At 38.9% G+C, this 25642-nt stretch overlaps 1 protein-coding gene and 1 pseudogene across 3 annotated transcripts in view; both read right to left on the bottom strand.

The window, feature by feature from the left end:
* The window catches only part of ARHGAP32 (Rho GTPase activating protein 32), a 267544-nt gene that overhangs the window by 223568 nt on the left and 18334 nt on the right, over positions 1-25642 (bottom strand). The window lies entirely within an intron of this gene.
* Positions 1-25642, bottom strand: part of LOC132494274 (pre-mRNA-splicing factor 38B-like) — a 36520-nt pseudogene that overhangs the window by 1592 nt on the left and 9286 nt on the right.

Here is a 25642-nt window from a genome sequence, read left to right on the forward strand (position 1 = left end):
CAAGAAAGGTTTAAAAACTTGTGCAAAATTATAATACTAGTAAGAAAGAATTCAAATTTAAGTATGACTTACATTAGTTTTATACACTAAGGCATGCTGGGTTTCCTAATGATCCCAAAGAGCATTCTGGTGTTTGCAACGTTTGTTTTTCACTTAGCCATTCATTCATTCATTTATTTATTTTTATAAGTTTATGCATTTTATTATTTTCGGCTGCGCTGGGTCTTCGTTACAGCACACAGCCTTTCTCTAGTTGCGGCGAGCAGGGGCTACTCTTCATTGTGGTGTGCAGAGTTCTCATTGCAGGGGCTTCTCTTGTCGCAGAGCATGAGCTCTAGGCACGCGGGCTTCAGTAGTTGCGGCACATGGGCTCAGTAGTTGTGGCTCGCGGGCTCTAGAGCACAGGCTCAGTAGTTGCAGCGCACAGGCTTAGTTGCTCCATGGCATGTGGGATCTTCCCAGACCAGGGCTCGAACCTGTGTCCCCTGCACTGGCAGGCGGATTCTTAACCACTGCCCCACCAGGGAAGTCCCTCACTTAGCCATTTAAATTCAACATAGTTCTCTGATGTTTAGAACTGAGAGCCTGAACCTTTGTCAAAAAGATCTAGAGCTGAAATTCACTTTAAGATTGAAAACTTCTAGATACTATAAGACCTAAAAAATTGTATTTCTGAAAAGAATCACACAAGATGAAGACCACACTGTTAACCAGAGAGTTACAAAATCCGTCAGCTACTAAATAATTTGTAAGAATCAAACAATTTTTGTCAGCCCTCAAGTTTAGCATAGACAATGTCATAAGAAAGATAATTCACAGCTAGAGGCAAAGAAACTTCTAAAGACTATATCCTCTAGACCACCAAGTACGATCTTAAGCAAAAGCTGCTTGGATATCCCATTATAATCCTATGGTTCCCTAGTTGTTCCTTTTCTTAAATATTTCATATTTTCATTTTGCCTGCTCCAGTACATAGCTGATAATAAGTAAATGTTGATGAAAATAGTAAATTTAAGATTTAAAGAAATATAAATCCCCTTTTGCTTATAAATCATTCTCATCCATTAAACTAATATTTACTGGCCATTTACTAAGTCCTAGCTGGTAGGAATACTCCAAAAAACAAAATCCCTGCTCTCTTGGAGTTTACATCCTAATGGGGAAGACAAATGTTCTTAAAAGATGTATTTGTTGGGTAGCGATAAGTGCATAAAGCCTGTTAAAGGGAACGGAGAATGCCTGCTTTACACTAGATAACCAGAGAAGCCTCTGTGAGGAGGTGACCTGTGAACAGAGACCTGAATAAATGGAGTGAATTACGTGGGTACCTGTGGAAAGCCCATCTGGGCAGGGGGATCCACAAGTGCAAAGACCCTGGGGCAAGAGCAGCTTGATGGCTAGGGTGTGCAATAGAGTATCAGTGGAATGACAGGAGAAAAGGCTCCAGAAATAGGGTCAGACCTTGCAGGGCTTTCCAAGTTGTACTAAGAACACCTGAAATAGGAATCTACTAAGGTTTCTGTGAAACAGGAATATGGCCTTGCTTATATTAAAGAGGTTTAACCCAGCTTCTACATAAAGACTAGTTCTGAGCTGGACACAAATCAAACAAGGAGACCAGTTTAGGGCTGTTGCCTTGGTCTAGTCAAGGAGGTAATGGTGATTTTGAGCTAGAGTGGGAGCAATGGAGGAAGTGAGAAATGCCCCAAGCCAAGATCTATTTTGAGGGTAGGGACAACAGAGTTTGCTGATATAGTGGGTATGAGCTGGAGAAAAAGCAGAGTCACATTTGACCCCAAAGACTTTGATGTTTCAAGGTAATTTTCAATTTTCTCAATCACAGTTCTGACTAATCCTAACTCTTCCCATAAGCTTAGGTAAAATCAATTCACCCTGAATCTCTCATCTTAAGGCCAAACAATCACGGAATTTATTCACAGTCCCTTTGAGGACACAGAGCACCTTTATATTAAAGGATTCTTCCTTCTAACTTTTATACCCTCTCAGGAATAACTCCTAACAACAAAGCCAAGTAATGGAGCCTTTGCCCTTTCATGTCCTTTCTTTTCCACCCTCTTCTCATTTCTCATGACCCAGTAAGAAAAAAAGCTGCACAGTGAGGAAGCACTGAGTGAAAACTTCAGCGATGGTCTTTCTTCAATCAATGACTTCCCAGGCAGCTGGGTTTACTAATCATCTCCTGTTCCGCCAACACCACGTATCTACAAAAGTTACTAACCCGTGCGTTCATGCAGGCTTAATGTCACTCTGATATAAAGACAGGTGAGGGCCTCCCTGGTGGCGCAAGTGGTTGAGAGTCCGCCTGCCGATGCAGGGGATACGGGTTCGTGCCCCGGTCTGGGAGGATCCCATATGCCGCGGAGCGGCTGGGCCCGTGGGCCATGGCCGCTGAGCCTGCGCGTCCGGAGCCTGCGCGTCCGGAGCCTGTGCTCCGCGACGGGGGAGGCCACAGCAGTGAGAGGCCCGCATACCGCAAAAAAAAAAAAAAAAAAAAGACAGGTGAGATTTAATATAACCAGCTGCCTTTTCAGAGAACTTATTTTAAACACATGCACACATATATCTAACAAACACAATTAAGACTTTTCAATAGTGCAATAAAATGTTATCTCCATAATTTTTAAAAGCCCCGGCATATTATATACCTTGTTGGTTAGTACACACTGACTTTCCTCTTTCCTGTGTGTTCTTTCTACCTCTAGCTTTTGCCCTTTTCCAAAATCATATTCTTCTGTAGCAAATATTTTTTGTGAGCATTTACTCTGTGTTAAGACCTGTAGTAAGCACTCTACTGCATAATGTCATTTATTTATCACAACAGCTCTCTAAGTACTATCATTACCACCACTTTGCAGATGAGTAAACCCGCGTTTGATCAGATTACCAAGAGTGACAGAGCCAGGAGGTGTCCGCATACTGAAGGCTCCACAGTTCATGCTCCTACCTACCATTAACTATCTCTTAGTCCATCTAGGAAACCTTCCTAAAATACAAATTGAATGATATCAGTTCCTGCTCAAATAAAATACCTCCAAGTGTTTTCAAACGCCTACAAAATAGAGTACAAACTCCTTCGCACATTAGCCCTAACATCATCTCCAATTAATCCTCCTCATTCCCCACATTACTGCCAACACACACTACTGGCCATTTTCCAAATATGTTCCATACTATTCCACCTGTATTGTTCTCACATTAATCCATCAAGCCAGCCTCAATCTGTTGACACCAAGCCACCTCTCTAAAATCCAACTCAAATGCCACACTTCCTGAAATTTTTTTCCCAAAAACTTACAAGACATACACACACAATTTTTTTTTTAAATAGATTTTTCCCTCTTGGAGACCCCACAGCATTTTGTAGTTTTTCAGGCAACTGTCATTCTACCTTGTTTGTACAAATTTCTTCTCTCACCTCTCAGACTATATAAATTCCAGGGCAGGGACTGTTTTTTGTCATCTTCATTTCCTACAATCACCTGCACATAAAATGTCTGTAGAATTAATTCTGGGCGGAAAACTTAAGTTTTGAAAGATGCAGGTTCCACTTGCCAGTTATACTAGTTGAGATTACTATCTTAAGATTTGACTTTCAGATAACCAACCCCATCAAATATCAATACCTAAACCAAGTTGTTTACTTCTTAAGCTGTAAGCACATTCTCCCCATTTATAGCTAGTCAACAAGATCAAACTCTTCCCTACTCTGAAGGGAGCATGTAACAGCATGATAGAAGTGGAAATAATTGGACACCATTAAGTTCATAAAGTATTTCTTTACAGAGTTTAATTTTACATTTTCTATATATGAATAATAGAATCTTGGAAATATATCTATGCAATATACCTTAAATACAGGAATTGCAATAGTAGCAATCTAGCTTTTAGAATATTAATAATACGAACTAACCCTGAAATACCACTTAAATTCACTAAGTGCTACCAGAAGTAACTGTTTCTAATGATGTGACAGACAAAAGTTTTTCTTAGTGTAATTTAAATGCCTCCTTTAAAGAGCAGCAAAGAATGTGCAGTCATCGTTAACCTACCATACCACAGCTCTACTTGGAACCCTGAGGCCAACTAGTTCCACCATGTGTCACATTCCTGTCACCTCCCTTGATCACTGCCCCTCCAGGCAAGCTCTTGCAACATACCGAGAGTGTACCTCCTCCTAGCCCTATACAGGGCTACAGTTGTAGGAACTCAATATCACAAACAAACAACTGAGGGACTGGGACTGTTAAAGACAGTCATGGTATGAAATAAAATACACTGTTCAGTAAATAGTAATTTCCAAAATTATTTCTAACTACCTACAAATATGTATAAAAAGAAGTCTAGATTGATCTTCCTGAATATTAATGAGTTACTTTTGAGTAGTAAGATTTTAGATATACCCTCCATACCACCAGGTTTTTTACAATGGGCATATATAATTTTTTTAAGGAATAAAGTGACTCTTAAAATGAAGAGTATTCAGCTCCAGACCCACCCACACTAAGAGCACACACAAACCTACATTCTCCCATGACAGTTTCATTCACTTCAGGCTTTATCTACCATTTCTGTAGACATGATTACAAATCTATATTCTTAACATCTCTGGCCACCCCTATTCCCTACTCCCCAAGTCCCAGTTCCCCACTGCTAACTGCTTCCTAAAAGGAATCAACTGAATTTTCCACTGGCAATGCAAACAAAATAAATCAAATATAAAATCCCACTTGTCCACATATACTAGCACACCTTCTTTTCTGTAAAATGGAGATAACAGTACCTTTCTCAAGTTGTTGTGAGAAATAAATGAAATTATATGTATATTAAAGTAGTATGTGGCATATATAAAGCACGCAAATTTAGCTGCTACTGCTGTTGTGTTTTATTATTATTGATGAGTTCTCTCATTTCTTGGAGTCCTTTATGTAATTATGCTAGGCATTATGTTGGGTGAATGGGAGACTCACTTAGCCATTTAAATTCAACATAGTTCTCTGATGTTTGGAACTGAGAGCTTGAACCTTTGTCAAAAAGATCTAGAGCTGAAATTCACTTTAAGATTGAAAACTTCTAGATACTATAAGACCTAAAAAATTGTATTTATGAAAAGAATCACACAAGATGAAGACCACAGTTAACCAGAGAGTTACAAAATCCGTCAGCTACTAAATAATTTGTAAGAATCAAACAATTTTTGTCAGCCCTCAAGTTTAGCGTAGACAATGTCATAACAAAGATAATTCACAGCTGGAGGCAAAGAAACTTCTAAAGACTATATCCTCTAGACCACCAAGTACGATCTTAAGCAAAAGCTGCTTGGATATCCTATTATAATCCTATGGTTCCCTAGTTGTTCCTTTTCTTAAATATTTCATATTTTCATTTTGCCTGCTCCAGTACATAGCTGATAATAAGTAAATGTTGATGAAAATAGTAAATTAAAGACAAAGAAAAATTATTGAAAGCAGCAAGGGAAAAATGACAAATAACATACAAGGGAACTCCCATAAGGTTAACAGCTGATTTCTCAGCAGAAACTCTACAAGCCAGAAGGGAGTGGCATGATACACTTAAAGTGATTAAAGGGAAGAACCTACAACAAAGATTACTGTACCCTGCAAGGATCTCATTCAGACTTGATGGAGAAATCAAAAGCTTTACACACAAGCAAAAACTAAGAGAATTCAGCACCACCAAACCAGCTCTACAACAAATGCTAAAGGAACTTCTCTAAGTGGGAAACAAAAGAGAAGAAAAGGACCTACAAAAACAAACTAAAAACAATTAAGAAAATGGTCATAGGAACATACATATCGATAATTACCTTAAACGTAACGGGATTAAATGCTCCAACCAAAAGACACAGGATTGCTGAATGGATACCAAAAAAAGACCCACATATATGCTGTCTACAAGAGACCCACTTCAGACCTAGGGACACATACAGACTGAAAGTGAGGGGACAGAAAAAGATATTCCATGCAAATGGAAATCAAAAGAAAGCTGGAGTAGCAATACTCATATCAGATAAAATAAACTTTAAAATAAAGAATGTTACAAGACACAAGGAAGGACACTACATAATAATCAAGGGATCAATCCAAGAAGAAGATATAACAATTATAAATATATATACACCCAACACAGAAGCACCTCAATACATTAGGCAACTGGTAACAGCTCTAAAAGACGAAATCTACTGTAACACAATAATAGTGGGGGACTTTAACACCTCACTTACACCAATGGACAGGTCATCCAGACATAAAATTAATAAGGAAACACAAGCTTTAAATGACACACTAGAACAGATAGATTTAATTGATATTTATACGGCATTCCATCCAAAAGCAGCAGAGTACACTTTCTTCTCAAGTGTTCACGGAACATTCTCCAGGATAGATCACATCTTGGGTCGCAAATCAAGCCTCAGTAAATTTAAGAAAAGTGAAATCGTATCAAGCATCTCTTCTGACCACAACGCTATGAGATTAGAAATGAATTACAGGGGGAAAAAACGTAAAAAACACAAACACATGGAGGCTAAACAATATGTTACTAAATAACCAAGAGTTCACTGAAGAAATCAAAGAGGAAATCAAAAAATACGTAGAGGGCTTCCCTGGTGGCGCAGTGGTTGAGAGTCCGTCCGCCTGCCGATGCAGGGGATGCAGGTTAGTGCCCCGGTCCGGGAAGATCCCGCATGCCGTGGAGCAGCTGGGCCCGTGAGCCATGGCTGCTGAGCCTGCGCATCCGGAGCCTGTGCTCCACAACGGGAGAGGCCACAGCAGTGAGAGGCTCGCGTACCGAAAAAAAAAAAAATCTTCCAACAAACAAAAGTCCAGGACCAGATGGCTTCACAGGTGAATTCTATCAAACATTTACAGAAGAGCTAACACTCATCCTTCTAAAACTCTTCCAAAAAATTGCAGAGGAAGGAACACTCCCAAACTCATTCTATGAGGCCACCATCACCCTGATACCAAAACCAGACAAAGATACTACAAAAAAAGAGAATTACAGACCAATATCACTGATGAATATAGATGCAAAAATCCTCAACAAAATACTAGTAAACGGAATCCAACAACACATTAAAAGGATCATACACCATGATCAAGTGGGGTTTATTCCAAGAATGCAAGGATTCTTCAATATACGCAGATCAATCAATGTGATACACCATATTAACAAACTGAAGAATAAAAACCATATAATCATCTCAATAGATGCAGGAAAAGCTTTTGACAAAATTCAACACCTATTTATGATAAAAACTCTCCAGAAAGTGGGCATACAGGGAACCTACCTCAACATAATAAAGGCCATATATGACAAACCCACAGCACACATCATTCTCAATGGTGAAAAACTGAAAGCATTTCCTCTAAGATCAGGAACAAGACAAGGATGTCCACTCTTGCCACTATTATTCAACGAAGTTTTGGAAGTCCTAGCCATGGCAATCAGAGAAGAAAAAGAAATAAAAGGAATCCAAATTGGAAAAGAAGAAGTTAAACTGTCCCTGTTTGCTGATGACATGATACTACACATAAAGAATCCTAAAGATGCCACCAGAAAACTACTAGAGCTAATCAATGAATTTGGTAAAGTTGCAGGAGACAAAATTAATGCACAGAAATCTCTTGCATTCCTATACACTAATAATGAAAAATCTGAAAGAGAAATTAAGGGAACACTCCCATTTACCACTGCAACAAAAAGAATAAAATACCTAGGAATAAACCTACCTAGGGAGACAAAAGACCTGTATGCAGAAAACTATAAGACACTGATGAAAGAAATTAAAGATGATACCAACAGATGGAGAGATATACCATGTTCCTGAACTGGAAGAATCAATATTGTGAAAATGACTATACTACCCAAAGCAATCTACAGATTCAATGCAATCCCTATCAAATTACCAATGGCATTTTTTACAGAACTAGAACAAAAAATCTTAAAATTTGTATGGAGACACAAAAGACCCCGAACAGCCAAAGCAGTCTTGAGGGAAAAAAATGGAGCTGGAGGAATCAGACTCCCAGACTTCAGACTGTACTACAAAGCTACAGTAATCAAGACAATATGGTACTGGCACAAAAACAGAAACATAGGTCAATGGAACAGGATAGAAAGCCCAGAGATAAACCCACACACCTATGGTCAACTAATCTATGACAAAGGAGGAAAGGATATACAATAGAGAAAAGACAGTCTCTTCAATAAGTGGTGCTGGGAAAACTGGACAGCTACATGTAAAAGAATGAAATTAGAACCCTCCCTAACACCATACACAAAAATAAACTCAAAATGGATTCAAGACCTAAATGTAAGACCAGACACTGTAAAATTCTTACAGGAAAACATAGGAAGAACACTCTTTGACATAAATCACAGCAAGATCTTTTTTGATCCACCTCCTAGAGTAATAGAAATAAAAACAAAAATAAACAAATGGCACCTAATGAAACTTCAAAGCTTTTGCACCACAAAGGAAACCATAAACAAGACAAAAAGACAACCCTCAGAATGGGAGAAAATATTTTCAAACGAATCAACAGACAAAGGATTAATCTCCAAAATATATAAACAGCTCATGCAGCTCAATATTAAAAAAACAAACAACCCAATCCAAAAATGGGCAGAAGACCTAAAGAGACATTTCTCCAAAGAAGACATACAGATGGCCAAGAAGCACAAGATGCTCAACATCACTATTAGAGAAATGCAAATCAAAACTACAATGAGGTATCACCTCACACCAGTTAGAATGGGTATCAACAGAAAATCTACAAACAACAAATACTAGAGAGGGTGTGGAGAAAAGGGAACCCTCTTGCACTGTTGGTGGGAATGTAAATTGATACAGCCACTATGGAGAACAGTATGGAGGTTTCTTAAAAAACTAAAAATAGAATTACCATATGACCCAGCAATCCCACTACTGGGCACATACCCAGAGAAAACCATAATTCAAAAAGACACATGCACCCCAATGTTCATTGCAGTGCTATCTACAATAGTCAGGTCATGGAAGCAACCTAAATGCCCATCGACAGACAAATGGATAAAGAAGATGTGGTACATATATACAATGGAATATTACTCAGCCGAAAAGAGAATGAAATTGGGTCATTTGTAGAGACGTGGATGGATCTAGAGACTGTCATACAGAGTGAAGTAAGTCAGAAAGAGAAAAACAAATATCGTATATTAACGCATGTATGTGGAACCTAGAAAAATGGTGCAGATGAACCAGTTTGCAGGGCAGAAGTAGAGACACAGATGTAAAGAACAAATGTATGGACACCAAGGGGGGAAAGCGGCATGGAGTCGGGGGGGTGGAATGAACTGGGAGATTGGGATTGACATGTATACACTGAGATGTGTACAAAACTAATGACTAATAAGAACCTGCTGTATAAAAAAATAAATAAAATTTAAAAATTAAGAAAAAAAAGGTTAAAATGCTAAAAAAGAAAAAACAAAAAATACTGTTATCACTATTACTCGTTTCTCCACATACTTCTAAAATCCTGGCTGAATCTTCCCTCTCCTCCTTTTCTTGTGCTCCACACCCCAAACAATACACTGATGACTCAGGCTGTAGTGACCTATGACCCCAAGGTTCCTTCTGCTCTATCTGTGCTTCGACACACCCTCGTGTGCCTCTGTACTGTGTGCCTATTATGTACCATCTGCTGTGCAAGACATAGTGTACAGTGAGTAAAGCTGACATGGTCTCTGCCCTCCTGGAGCCTGGAGTCCACTGCCTCTCTCACAGTCATTTAGCCAACCAAGAGAATAGGGAAACACAATGCCGCTCAGATTACCTCTTACAACAAATGCTGTGGTGCAAGGATGACAATAATACACCAAATTATATAAGGAAAATAATAGGATGCCATTAAGATAAGGGACAAACTCAAAAGAGAACCATTCTGAAATTCATTAAAAACAACAGAAAATTTCCTAGAAAACCTATAATGAGTCAAACAACTACAAGGTTAAAAATATAAAGACACGGGCTTCCCTGGTGGTGCAGTGGTTGAGAGTCCGCCTGCCAATGCAGGGGACGCAGGTTTGTGCCCCGGTCCGGGAAGATCCCACATGCCGTGGAGCGGCTCGGCCCGTGAGCCATGGCCACTGAGCCTGCGCATCCGGAGCCTGTGCTCCGCAACGGGAGAGGCCACAGCAGTGAGAGGCCTGCATACTGAAAAAAATATATATATATATGTAAAGACACTACTGAGACAAAAAAAAAACACTGACTACTGACCAATCTACAAGGTAAAAAATCAGATACGGGTATGAAAGAACAACATATTCCAACATATTTTTTTAGCTTCTTAGAAAAAAGATCATATAATGGAAAATATGTATATCAGAGTGGAAATGAACACAGAGGGCTCAATTCTAAAGGATTTCATACATTTATAAAAAGCACTGAATTGGCATTAGTATTGAAATTTTTATTACTAGTAGATACTCAAGAAAAGAGGTGCTCATGCCAAACCATAAGTGCAGGCTCCCAGCTGAGACCCTGCTGCTGACTCAGAGTCACATGAGCAGAGTGGTTTCCCAAAGCACACTCATTTTCTACCACACGAAAATCTATCCCAAACTGTTTTTCACTCTGTGGCATTCTTGAAGGGTTGCGATTTAAGAGCAAGACTATAAGAAGAAACATAGCCAGCTATACATAATATCAAATGTATTCCTTTGAGAAATATGACTAAATAAGGAAACAAATGAACTAACAGGAACACCTGATACCTATCCAAACCTCTCAGCCCTTTAAAGAAATTGTTCCCTTTTTTGTATTTAAGTATAATTGATTTATAGTATTATATTAGTTTCAGGTGTACAGCATCATGGTTCAGTATTTTTATAGATTATACTCCACCTAGTTATTATAAAATAATGGCTATATTTCCCTGTGCTGTACAATCTATCCTTGTTGCTCATCTATTTTATGCACATTAGTTTGTACCTCTTAATCCCATACCCCTATTTTGCCCCTCCCCTTTTCTTTCTCCCCACCGGTAACCACTGATTTGTCTTCTATACCTGTGAGTGTTTGTTTTGTTACAGACATTCATTTGTTTTATTTTTTAGATTCCACATATAAGTGATGACATATAGTATCTGTCTTTCTCTGTCTGACTTATTTCACTAAGCATAATACTCTCTAGGTCCATCTGGGTTGCTGCAAATGGCAGAATTTTATTGTTTTTTATGGCTGAGCAGTATTCCATTGTATATACATACCACAGCTTCTTTATCCATTCATCATCTGTTGATGGACACTTGGATTGCTTCCGTACCTTGACTATTATACATAACGCTGTTGTGAACACTGGGGTGCATGTATCTTTCTGAATTAGTGTTTTTAAAAATTGCTTCCTTGTATGAAAACATCAGATGCAGCAATACCAGAGACAGCAATGTTGGTGCTTCTCAAGTCCAATGTATTTAGGACGAGACCCTACTTTGCCACCTCACCAGCTGATATCAATCAATCCTCCTTTTTAAGCTTGTGATACCTCCTCTGCACAACAGGGAAAAGCAGATGTCTGTATTTTCTATTGTATGTCTAACAAATGTGTAAGAAGAATACAATCGTTAACTGCTTTGAGAATTTTATGTTGATGTCTATTTTCCCTAGTTATCTTATGTCACTGAAATATAGCCTCTGAAATTAAGGTATCTCATTTTACATATTAATTTACTAATACAAGACTTATCCTGAAATCCTAATTTTATTTCTTAATATTGACAGCTATGATGAATAAAAACAGCAATTTGGGCTTCCCTGGTGGTGCAGTGGTTGAGAGTCCACCTGCCGATGCACGGGACACGGGTTCGTGCCCCGGTCTGGGAAGATCCCACATGCCGCGGAGCGGCTGGGCCCGTGAGCCATGGCCGCTGAGCCTGCGCGTCCGGAGCCTGTGCTCCGCAACGGGAGAGGCCACAACAGTGAGGGGCCCACGTACCGCAAAAAAAAAAAAAAAAAAAACAGCAATTTATCTATAACAAAGCTTTAAAAAAACTATTCAGGTTGAACCTGTGGAGAATTTTCTAAACTATACTTAGACAACAATGTTACTGCTGACTAACAACTGGTTCACACAGAATGGTGAGGACTGATACCCGCCTCTTCCTATCATCAGAAGCGAAATACCATAGTTCTTTGCTTTGCTCTAAGGAATATTCTCACTTTGTATACTGTAGCAGGATTATTTCTGAAACTATCACACTGTAAGCTCTTCAACTGTCTAATTATTGAATACATTTGTGTTTTTGTTAATAGCTTTATGGTATTTTCCACTCTTTGGAAGAGTTTATTATGTCATTAATGAGAAAAAAACAAGAAGGGCGTTAATTAAGGTTCATTAAGCACCAAATGCATGCCAGACACTATAAAAATTAACCTACATATGTCATACCTAATTTAATCTTCAAAAAATCCTGTGAGAAAAGTAAAACAGCTCCCCCAGCCCCAGCCCCAAGGTCACAAGGCTCTAGAATGCTACAGCCAGGATCTGAATAACAGCAATCCTTACTCCAGACCACGCTATTACCTGTGATTTCAGCTTTTTAAAAAATCTTACTGCTTTTTCAGATTACAAAAATAATACCTATTCATTGCCAAAATTCTGGGAAGTATAAAAAATTACGAAGAATATTAATAACTATCTGAACTCCTACCATCCAGAGATAACCACTGCTTATATCTTAGTGAATTTTTTTCTTTATAAAATAGAAAAGTTGCAGGGGGGTTTTTATTATTACGTTAAATTACAAATTAATATATGGATACACTCTCATTGTTAAAAGTCAAGTACGAGTCAAAGTAAGCCTTTTCTTATCTCCAGTTCCAGTCATTATTAACAGTTTTACTAAAAAAACTTTTCTTTATGCCTGTACATGCTTATATACAAATTAAATATGGTTCATTTAGTATATTTTCATAAACATCTTATTTTTCTGTGCATGTGTATTATTCTATACCTTGCTTTTCTGCATCTTATGTGGCTTGATGATCTTTCCAGATCTTTTATATACAGGGCTGACTCATGCTTTTTAATTTTTTTTTTTTCACTGCCTTGGGTCTTCGTTGCTGTGTGTGGGCTTTCTCTAGTTGCGGCGAGCACGGGCTACTTTTCGCTGCAGTGTACAGGCTTCTCATTGTGGTGGCTTCTCTTGCTGCGGAGCACGGGCTCTAGGCACACGGGCTTCAGTAGTTGTGGCACGCGGGCTCAGTAGTTGCGGCTCATGGGCTCTAGAGCGCAGGCTCTGTAGTTGTGGCACACGGGCTTAGTTGCTCTGCGGCATGTGGGATCTTCCCAGACCAGGGCTCGAACCCATATCCCCTGCGTTGGCAGGTGGATTCTTAACCACTAGGCCACCAGAGAAGTCCCCTGACTCATGCTTTTAACTGCTAGCTTTTGTTTGATAGAGCTCAACTTCTTACAGAGTTCTTCATACCTTTTTCACTTTTACATCATGATTTTCCCTTGTTATTAAAGTCTTAAGTAATAAAGTTTATAATGGCTAAGTAACATTCTTCTATATGGATATATCATAACTATATTTTGTTGGACATTATGATTTACCAAATTTTCATCAATAGATATAATACTACAATGAATATCTTTGGTTCAATCTTTAAGTTCCTCGAAATGGAATTACTAGGTCAAAGGTAACGCTTCAAGGCTCTTGATACATATTCCTAAATTGCCCTTCAGAAAAATCACACCATTTAACACACCCACAGCAGTGTATGAATTGCATTACATTATTTTTGCCTTTTAAAGAATTATTTATTCAAAGAACAGATGTTTAAAAATTACACTGGGGACTTCCCTGGTGGAGCAGTGGTTAAGAATTCGTCTGCCAATGCAGGGGACATGGGTTCGAGCCCTGGTCCGGGAAGATCCCACATCCCACGGAGCAACTAAGCCCATGCGCCGCAACTACTGAGCCTGCGCTCTAAAGCCCGCAAGCCACAAATACTGAAGCCCATGAGCCTAAAGCCCATGCTCCGCAACAAAGAGAAGCCACCGCAATGAGAAGCCTGCGCACCACAACAAAGAGTAGCCCCTGCTTGCCGCAGCTACAGAAAGCCTGCGCATATCAACGAAGACCCAACACAGCCCAAAATAAATAAATAAATAAGTGTAAATTTAAAAAAAAATTACACTGAATGCTATAAAATCCATCTTCTAATTTGGCTTAGATCCAAAAAATACCTTACAATTTAAACCAGCAAGTTGTGATTTCTTAGATATTGGTTAAGAGAATTCTAAGCCAGTAGACAATAAGTAGACTGGTCCTATCTTGATGAGGCACCACTAAGTAACTCCCAAGGTGATGGTGATAAGATAATGAAGTTAACAGACACTGTTACTTTTATCTGGTTTACAGACTCTCCTTTTCTCAAGCTTTTCTCCCTTAATGAAATATGATGTACTCCAATAACCCTGACTGTAGAATACACTACTGTCAAATGAATCATTTTTCCACCAGCCTACATCACAAAATCTTGAAACAGTTTCAATAAGAAGAAAATGTGCCTCTGAATGTAAAAAACACATGGCAGAAAACAGTAAACTTTTAAAAGTAAGTGGACTATATGAATGCATGTAAATGTAGTCATGAAAACATAGAAAACATCTAATTTGCTTAAGCTCAATCTTTAAATACAACTATACTTTAAAATTATATTTGACAGAAACTTACTGAATGAAACACATCAACAACATATTAATTACACATATTTATAACTAAAATATTATGGAAGAAATAGAGCAAAAAATATGGAGGGTTGAGGACAACAACACAGGACATTTATCTCAAACACGCCAGTGTGATTACATGCCTCACCCTTGTATTATCTCCACCACAGAAAAGGGAGATAATTTATAGTTTAGGAGCAGTTCTAAACTGACATTACCTTTACAACTACAGTATACTTTTATCTTCTCTAACACCTTTACCATCACTTACACTAATTGGTCTACTTCCAGCTTAACAGCTTTACTCTCAACTGTAGTCATGTCTAATCTCTGATTATCAATGGAGGAAAACAACAAACTCCCCTAGGATATACTGTCACCAAGCTGGTTAAGAGGCAACAATGGTCAGCTAATTAATAGATGGTACCTGTGCACTTTCAGGATGCTGTCTATGCTAATACACTGCTTTCCATTAACAGTTTAACTGGCAACTTCTCTCCTCGACAGGGGATTCCAACTCATCAAAGATGTTTGCTCAACTGGGCAAAATATTGATCACCATTGCAAATTAGTTATTCTTCTTAACCAAACAAACACAGTAGCGTGAATCAAATATCCAGGAAAACAACAGGAACAAGCTCTTAGATATAAATGGCAGAACAGGTCTTCCAAATCCAACTGTGTAAGAGAAACAAGGTTCATGTGTATCTGTGCTTGAATTAAAGTAAGGATATACCACCAGTAAGTAATATAACTGACTTTGCCAGCATGCCTAGAGGTAAATGACTATCAGGTCTGAAAGAACTGCAGTCTTTCTTGGAGGCTGTACCCTTCATGTAATGATGTTGCCATCAGTTAAAGCATCAAAGCTTTGTAAATGCTACTCCCTCTACACCACAGCATGCTTTAGCCTCTCGCTAGGCCCGACTCTAAGCCCAACCAGGGAAAAGCACCTAGGGAAACTCCCTGAATACCCATATGGGCATCTCAGTAAAATTATTCTGGCTCCAAAACGAAGGAAGAATGAGCTGGAATGGAAAAGTTTTAGGCAGAGAGAGCAGTAAGGAGGCTGCTGCAAAAACTGAAAGAGAATATCTACCAGATGTAGCAGTGGAGATGGCAAGAGGCAGACAAACTTGACCTTGGTCTAAAAGGTGTAAAAGTAGAACTACATAGATAAATCAAATCCAGGTGTGCTTCGGGGGAAGGAACTGGAGAGCCAGAGGGTAAGTTAAGAAGACAGAGGGACGATCTCAGGAAGACAACAAGGAAAGGAAGGGGCACCAAACCTACACACCTCTGAAAAAGACTCGTCCAAATCTTGCCCTCCTCCTCCTGGACACCTAGGGAGTGGCCACCTAAATTCTGCCAGATAGGGATCCATCCTTCTCCCTGTTCATTACCTCACTTTGCTTCTTAAACAGGAACTTGTGATATACGGAGACAGATCTTATCTATGAATAAGGACATACTCTTGATACCAAATATGGCCACAGTCTATGGATAGGTAAGTATACACATTCTCATTATTTCCCAATCCAAGCAAAAAGAGCAGTAGATAAGGAAACGTGATACATAAAGAACGTGCAGTGCACGTTAATTTTGAGTGCCTGTTTCCAGGAGCACTCAGGAACAGAGCCTTAATATTTTCAGACAGAATATGCTCTGTACAGAGTGCAAACGGCTAAATCCAGCTACGTTACACACTGTTAACTAATTACACGTTGAGGAAAAATAGTCCACAATATGTAAGAGTCTGATACTAGGGCTTCCCTGGTGGCGCAGTGGTTGAGAGTCCGCCTGCCGATGCAGGGGACACGGGTTCGTGCCCCGGTCTGGGAAGATCCCACGTGCCGCGGAGCGGCTGGGCCCGTGAGCCACAGCCGCTGAGCCTGTGTGTCCGCAGCCTATGCTCCGCAAAGGGAGAGGCCACAACAGTGAGAGGCCCACGTACCGCAAAAAAAAAAAAAAAAAAAAAAAAAAGTCTGATACTAATATATTGTTTTAGAAACTCTATAGTTAACTGGAGCAGAAGGCCTGAAAACTCACAGGGCAATCAAAAATCACTTACTCATAAAAACAGAGTAGATTGGTGGTTTCCAGGGGCTGGGGGGTAGAGGAAATGGGGAGATGTTACTCAAACAGTACAAACTTCCAGTTATGAGTTACTTCTGAGAATCTAATGTGCAGCATGCTGACTCCAGTCAACAATACCGCACTGTACACTTGCAAGTTGCTAAGAGAGTAGATCTTATATATTCTCACCATAACAACAACAAACATGTAATTTTGAGAGGTGAAGGATGTGTTAACTAACCTTACGTGGTAAACGTTTTGCAATATATATGTGCATCAAATCACCACATTAAACTTACACAATATTATATGTCAATTATATCTCAATAAAGCTAGAAAAAAAGTATTTCTTATTACCAGTAGGCAAACACACCGCATTATAACCCAGAGTTATGCAACTCTAGCTGGAAACTTCTGTGATGGCAGGTAACACACCTATTTTGCTCATCTTTGTATTGCCAGAGCTTACAAAGTATTTGAAAATCAATATGCACTCAGTAAGTACCTGTTCAAAAATGCTGCCACTGAGATCTTTAGGCAAAAATCTGTATCAGACCTGCTAACACAGGAGAACTGCCTACCACATGGTTGTACAAATGGACTGCTGCCAGGGATCTGAGCAGATTTGGGTTGGTTAGTTATTCTAACTCATGAAGGATATAATTATGCAACTTTTAACCATTCAAGCTTAATTATATTAAAATTACATTATAAATGAAATGGTATATTCTTTATTTATAATTAAAAGCAAATAGGTGGGGTTAGAGCCTTATGTGCCTAACTCACATTCAGTTCAATTCCAACTGCTGAAGCAAACATGAACCCTTGTAACTCACCATTTATTAATTGAGAGAGGAATTAAAAACTCATGCAGCACACATGTATACAGATCTCTGATCATCTGGCCCCCGAGTTTAAAAACTAGAAAGAAAGTTCCCCAAAGGTACTGTAATAATTCATATATTTTCAATTTCCCAAGACAGTCTCAATTTTAAATACAGTTGGACCTTGAACAATGCAAGGGTTAATCAGCATATAATTTATAGGCGCCTCCCACCCCCCATCTGCAGATTCAACCAATCACAGACCACGTAGTGATGTAGTATTTACTACTGAAAAATATCCACATGTAAGTGGACCCACACAGTTCACACCTGCACTGTTCAAGGGTCAACTCTGACATACCATACATGATGACGTGTGTCATATGGGAATGTGGAATGCACAGTCACTGTCACCAGAAGGCCCCTACTTCCCTGACTCCTTCCCATTCTCCAGCCCCCAAAGAAAATAAGTTATGAATGACTCATTTTGAAGAAAAATAACTAATATTTTAGTTTAAAAACTTATGATTTCCCCCAATTGATTCAACATGAAATAGAAGGAGAAAAGAAGGCAGGATACTGAGGAGAAATCTCTTCCAACTGACAATATCACATTGTGACTAACAAAGATCATTGCCTTTAAATGTCAGGCACAGATGATTCAGTCTTCCAGATGGATTCGTCTTATTTTTATTTTACTATTCCTGTTTCATCTTTTTGCTTCAAAAATCCCAAACACAGTATCTACAGAGTTGGTCATAATAAACAAGACAGCTGATTACTTACAAATGAGAAAATTAAGCCTCAGTGCAATTAAATATACACATTTGAACTAAATATTTGATTACTGCACACAGCAGTGATTTATGCTAAAAGTGAGCACTGAGTTTAAATGTGATGAATAATTTAATTCATCACATTTTCTGTTTACTCAATAAACAGAAAAGAAATTGTTTTCTGTTTACTCAATAAATCTGAAAATCCACTAAGAGGTTAGAGGTCCTAACTGGGTTCTCTTGACAGCTAAGTAGATTAAGCCAGTATTTCAGTTAGCTGGTTGAGGGATGCGTATGGTAGAGGGTAAAGAACATACAAAATGAATATTAACTCCACGTAACCGGCTGACAATCACCAGTTAGCTAAGGCCATCTTAAAGAAGAACAAAGATGGTAAAGAACTTAACACTAACAGTTAACAAAACCCATTATAAAGCTATAATAATTAAAACAGTATGCTACTTGCACAAGGGTAGAAAAACTGACTGATGGGACAGAAGAGAATCGTGTCCAGAAACAAGCCACACATCTGGTTACTTGATTTACAACAAACCTAACGCTGTAGTGGAGGAGAAAGGATAATCTTTTTAACAAATGGTGCTGACTCCACTACATAACCATACGGAGAAAAATGTTTTGTGACCCCCTTCCTCATATCTAGACAAAAGTCAATTCTAGATGGAGGGAAGATCTACATATAACAGGTAAAATAATGAAGTTTTTTAGAAGAAAATATAGATCATCTTTGTGACGTTGGAGTAGGCAAAGATACTTTTTAATATTACCCAAAAAGCACTAACCATAAAAGAAAATCTGATAAATTGGATTATATAAAGACCTAGTCCTCAAAAGACAATTAAAGAGTGAAAGAGCAAATCACAGGATAGGAAAAGGTATTCACAATACAAATATCTGACAAAGGACTAGTATCCAGAATATAAAAAGGACTCCCACAAACAGTAAGAAAAGACCTACAACTCAACAGAACATGGGCAAAAGACAAACAGCCACTTCACAAAATACACACCCACCAGAATGACTAGGTTAAAAGCAATGACAAATCAAGTGCTGATGAGAAGGCAGAGGAGCTAAAACTCTCAAGCACTGATACCCTATGATCCAGCAATTCCATTCCGAAGTACATACCCAACAGAATACTTACATATGTTTACCAAAAGAATGTTCTTAGCAGCAGTATTCGTAAGTCAAGACTGGAAACACTCCCAATGCCCACCAACAGTTGATGAGATAAATAAGCTGGGATACAGTCACACAATGGAATGCTACACAGCAATGAGAATGAATGACCTATAATTATATATAACAATATGGACAAATCTCACAGAAATGCTGAGCAAAAGAAGGCAGACACAAAAGAGTACATTCTGTATGATTCCATGTATATACAATACAAATACAGGCAAAAACTAATGTATGCTGTTAGAAGGATACTGATAATCCACGAGGGCAATAGAGGAACTTCTTTGTTTCTTGATCAAGATGCTGGTTACACAGATATGTTCAGTTTGTGAAAAGTCATAAGGCTGTTCATGTATGATCTGTGCACTTTCCCTGTATGTACATTACACCTGAATAAGTTTTTTTTTTTTTTAAGGGAAACGGTCTCCACAGTTAACCTTGGTATGGAGGGACACGAGGTCATCAGTCAGATTCCCGAGTGTGCTATAACTACCTGAACTCCTCTCCATTCAGAGGGAGCTCCAGTAGTTTCACTATAGATTATGTAGCCAGATGAAGCCAGGAACTAAAATGAAAGAGAGGATGAAGTGACAGTGGGAGATGCTAGACTATTTATGAATACTTCCTCACATTTCCTCAGACCTCCTTGGTAACCAATATCCATCCAGCTGGATATCCAGCTGGTCCAATCAAGTCTAAAAGACAGAAATAAATCCAAAACTCCCAAGGTCTTCCGGATTTGAAGTTAGATAAAATCCCTTGTTAAATTATAATGAGACGATCCCAAATCTCCAGGAGGCAGATCATAACGGGCGTGTAAATAATTATATCAGTTAGGAATAATGTTCTGATGCATGTAACAGGAAGCCTAAATTATACTGGTTTAAGCAAGACAAGGGTTTACTCTTCTCATCAAATGGAAGTGCACAGAGGCACTTGCTGACACTGGTTTGGCAGCTCAGGAATACATGGGGGAAGATCTCTGTAAATCTCCCGGCTTTCCTCTAAAGGCCTCTAGAATACTGGTCTAGCCCCAGGCATGGTGTCTGATTTCTACGCAGGAGGAAAAAAAACAGGTAAAAGGGCTTTCAAAAGAACTTCATCCAGAAATTTCTGCCTACATCTCACTGACCAGAACTATGTTACATGGCTGCTCGGGCTGGAAAGGAGGCTAAGAAATGCATAGTTCTTTTAGCTAGGCCTACTTCTGCTTCTAGCAAAGCTTTGTAAGTTCTATTAGAAAGGAAACATGGGGAAATGTTTATCAGATAGGCAATGAGGGAATCTCTGCCATAGCTATGATGAGTACTTGATGGTTGCTGCATATACTTTTTTAATCTAGCAATTTACAAGTTTGTGGCTCATGGCACTAGAGGCAATGTTCTGTGGTACTGCTCTGGTAACTCTCTTTCCGAAGCATTTTTCATACTATTTCCCCCAGGAAGAAATCTTCAAGTTCAGGCCCTGTAACATCACAAGGCCAGGCACACCCACCATTTCTCCAGCTAGCAGCTAAAGATCAATGTCCAGGTTGTTTTCCTTTCATATTTCACTTTTAATCTTTTAAACCGGAAATTACAAGAAAGTTGAATGACGTTTTCTAAAATACTCAGTTCTTAGATGTATTAATAACGAATCCGAAAAAAAAAAAAAAAACAGAACTTCTTAAATTCTAAAGAGAGTATTTATTTCCTGACAAATTTTTTCAGAATGAACAGTGAATTCTCATTCTGCCCTTTTCTGACCTAAAGCATTATTGACCATTCAACCAAATTAACTTATTTAGCATCTGCCATCTCATAAAGTAACATGGCACTTTTCTGCTGAAATACAGTTATCAGAACACAAACATTTCCTCTCGGTGTAACAGATGTGAATAATGCTATATTCAACCAGTATTTCCCATATTCTTTAGTCCTCCTCTTTATCCTTCCCCTGAATAAACCATCCATTTTAATAAAATAAAGTGGACTCTTCAAAAAATTATTTTCATCCAAATCAGTAACAATACATTTACTGGAAGATTTTTAAAGGGGAATATTCAATTCACTAAATGTTACGTTGCAATTTTCGAGCCGTCTATCGAATATATTCTCTATTTTGTGCAAAGGTTTGCTTGTTCTCTCTTAAACAACTATCACATTAAAGTTTAAACTAAGTTCAATACATATCACAGGAAAGACTTTAAAACAAAGCAAAACTGAATAAAAGGTATATATCAATTAACCCCAGGAAGTTGAACTTAATTTTTTTTTTTTTTTTCTTTTTGCGGTATGCGGGCCTCTCACTGTTGTGGCCTCTCCCGTTGCGGAGCACAGGCTCCGGATGCGCAGGCCCAGCGGCCATGGCTCACGGGCCCAGCCGCTCCGCGGCATATGGGATCCTCCCAGACCGGGGCACGAACCCGTATCCCCTGCATCGGCAGGCGGACTCTTAACCACTGCGCCACCAGGGAGGCCCTGAACTTAATTTTTTGTAATCTTCAAAACATTTAAGGATTTTCTCCTCTACAGGATGCCTCCAGCTTCTCTTATTCCCTTTAGCTGGGATCTCAGAGGCTCTCACCTGCAGCTGTCTGTACCTCCTCTGCTCTCTTTTCAGCCCCGCCCGTCTCCTAGTGCCCACTCTTCACCTACCTTCCTTCGGTTCTCAGCCACAGTCTTCTCTGTGCTACATCTCTGCCTCCAGAGGAGCTGGTCTCCAGGATAACAAATATCTGGAGGCCGTGCTCATCTTAGGCAATTTAAACAGGCCTAAAAAGAGTCTGAAGAACTTCTGGCAGCAGATTGTCATATTTCCCGCTTCCCTGGTGGCGCAGTGGCTAAGGATCCGCCTGCCAATGCCAGGAACATGGGTTCAAGCCCTGGTCTGGGAAGATCCCACATGCTGCAGAGCAACTAAGCCCTTGTGCCACAACTACTGAGTCTGTGCTCTAGAGCCCGCGAGCCACGACTACTGAGCCCACGTGCCACAACTACTGAAGCCCACGCACCTAGAGCCCGTGCTCCACAAGAGAAGCCACCGCAATGAGAAGCCCGTGCACAATGAAGAGTAGCCCTCGCTAGCCGCAATGAGAGAAAACCCGCACGCAGCAATGAAGACCCAACGCAGCCAGAAATAAATAAAATAAATACATTTATTTTTTTTAATTGTTATATTTCATAACAGTAGCTGATAAATCAAGACTCTAGGCTAAACCTAAGTAACTTTCCATAAGAGTGTGATGAACAAAATTCTCCAAGTAGCGGGGCCTCCCTGGTGGCGCAAGTGGTTGAGAGTCCACCTGCCGATGCAGGGGATACGGGTTCGTGCCCCGGTCTGGGAGGATCCCATATGCCGCGGAGCGGCTGGGCCCGTGAGCCATGGCCGCTGAGCCTGCGCGTCCGGAGCCTGCGCGTCCGGAGCCTGTGCTCCGCAACGGGGGAGGCCACAACAGTGAGAGGCCCGCATACCGCAAAAAAAAAAAAAAAAAAAAATTCTCCAAGTAGCAATAAGAATTTATGTTAAACTTCTGGTAAATCAGGATTTTAATATATATATAAAGACATTTAGAAGAGTTATCATAACTACCATACTCATTTTTCCCACCTTAACTCTTACCAGTCACAGAGACAAAGCTCCTCCTAAAGTCAGAGACTCAATCCCAATAGCCCCGGTTAAGCAATATGACCACATATATCATAACCTATAAACCAAACCATGGTGCTGACCACTGATCAGAAAGAGAACTACCCAAAAGTATACGAAAAGAAATACACAAATGCATTATTGATGGGAAAGAGGAACTACCTCAAAGCACATGCACTATTCAATGGTGAATCAGTGCATTAGTTTCAAATACAAACCTCCTGCTTCATTAATCATGGGTGAGAGATATGCAACAACATAAGCTAGAGGCAGCTTTTCAGCAAAATGGTAATACTAGTATAGATTCCTTAGTCTTTCCAAGGACAACAGACTTGAAATAAAACCTTGTTATCTGAGCCCAGTTTGAACACTGGCTAGTGCAACCAAGACTCAAAGGCCGAGCTACTCTATATTTGCAAAAGAGATGCTGCATTTATGGTATTCTCATATTGAGAGATATTACTAGATTTTTATTAACCACCTTGGGATAAAGGGAAAAAAAACACTAATGCAAGTGCCATTATTCCTACTTTCTCACACAAAAAAATAACACTTTTCCTGTGGATTTATTAACCCACTCATTCATTTGACAAATATTTATAGGTTTCACTGACTGAATAATGCCCAACCTTTAAACGATGTAAAAAAGAAAGCTAAGGAATTAGTGTGACCCAGATACAGAAGGACTTTTCGACCAGAAGAGCTGCAGGATAGCTTTTACGAAGAAGATAACAAGAACTGCAGAGGAAGAAACCACGAGCATCTACCAGATTAGTCAATGCATAAAACGGCAGTAATTAACACTGCCATTTTTCTATGTGGAGACAATATTTTTATAGAGACTATCACTTTGGGATATGAACATCTACTTAGATTTAGCTGTGTGGACATGAGATTCCTCTGGGACTAATAAGAATTTCTTCCAATTAAGCTTTTTGTTTTTTGGGTTTGTGCTTTTTTGTTTTTCTGGAGGAGGGTCACTCAACAATTCCATAGAAAGCAAGGGAAAAGCACATCCCAAGTCTACTGGCAGCTTTTCCCATCCTCAAACAATTCCTTGTTCAGATGCACAGCCACAGAAGTTCAAAGGTCACTGGCGTCTTTGTACTCAATCCCATGGTCGTTACAAACAAACTTTTGTCCCCATTCCTTCAATGACATGGGCTGCAACAACTACACTGACTGAAATTTTACATCTGAGGCCTGCATGTGCATTACTTAACTGAAGGGCCATAGTATTTCATTTATGCTTCAGCCATAAATTATTAAATCTCTTTTGTGAAATAAAATAATTTATTTACCTGGGCATAAATGAATGTTGATTCTAGCCAAACACAAAGAACATCACTGACAGTAATGGTCTTACAATTTCTTGTCATAATTATCATACTTCCTATAACATGATTTAGTAAAGCCTCTGTTAAAGACTTTTTAAGGGTTTTTCTCCTCCTTGTTGCCTTTCTCTATTTTAAATCATACCCACATGATAAAAAGTAAAGAAAGTTATTATGGGCTTTTATACAGAGTTATAAATCTAAAAGTTCTCTCTTAAAATGTGACAATAAATATATCTAAATAAGAAATCTCAAAGTTATAAAATTTATTTTAAAATAAAAGAGTCTAAAGAATATATGTTTGAAAAATAGTATAAATACAGTATTATAATTTAGAATACAAGTAATTTTACCTTTATGCATATACTTTAACAACTCTTTAAGCATAGAAGTCAAACAATTGTTAAAACTGTCCATTTAAACCAATTTTTAAATAAATTCCTACTACTTTCATGTGCTAACAGCAACCTCCAAAATCTATTCTCATACAATACTTTTATTATAGCTGAATAATTAATCAAAACATAATTACCCAAAAAATTAACCGGTAAGTAATCCAAAAAGGAATTACATAAGCATCTTTGAAAAAAAAAAAAGTTTTAGCAGCAAAGCTGCTAAATGAACACAAATCAACTGAAGCATGATGCTGGAAGGACTCTGCCAGTACAAAGATAAGAGGCAGTTTCCTCCACAAAGAAAAATTTCCAGAACTGTTTCTAACTAAGGCAAACACTCTGGAAGGCTGAAAATACTTCTGAAAACTTACTGAGCCTCCAACAGTGTGCTAAACACCATACGCCTCAGAGCAAATGGGTCCAAGAGCACAATGTTTTTAATTTTAATGAGCATGCAACGGAAAGGAATACAGCTGAAAGAAGCAAAAAGAACGAACTGCATATAACAAAGATCACAGAAATACAGAAATATTGTTGAAATGGAGTATAAGGTGGCTCTGGACAGGGCTAAACAAAGGAAGAGGGTCTAAAGTAAAGGAAAAGTTATTCCAGATCTTGTTGCATGAACTTCAGTAACTCAGA

Source organism: Mesoplodon densirostris, chromosome 7, assembly GCF_025265405.1.
Source record: "Mesoplodon densirostris isolate mMesDen1 chromosome 7, mMesDen1 primary haplotype, whole genome shotgun sequence".
Taxonomy (NCBI): domain Eukaryota; kingdom Metazoa; phylum Chordata; class Mammalia; order Artiodactyla; family Ziphiidae; genus Mesoplodon; species Mesoplodon densirostris.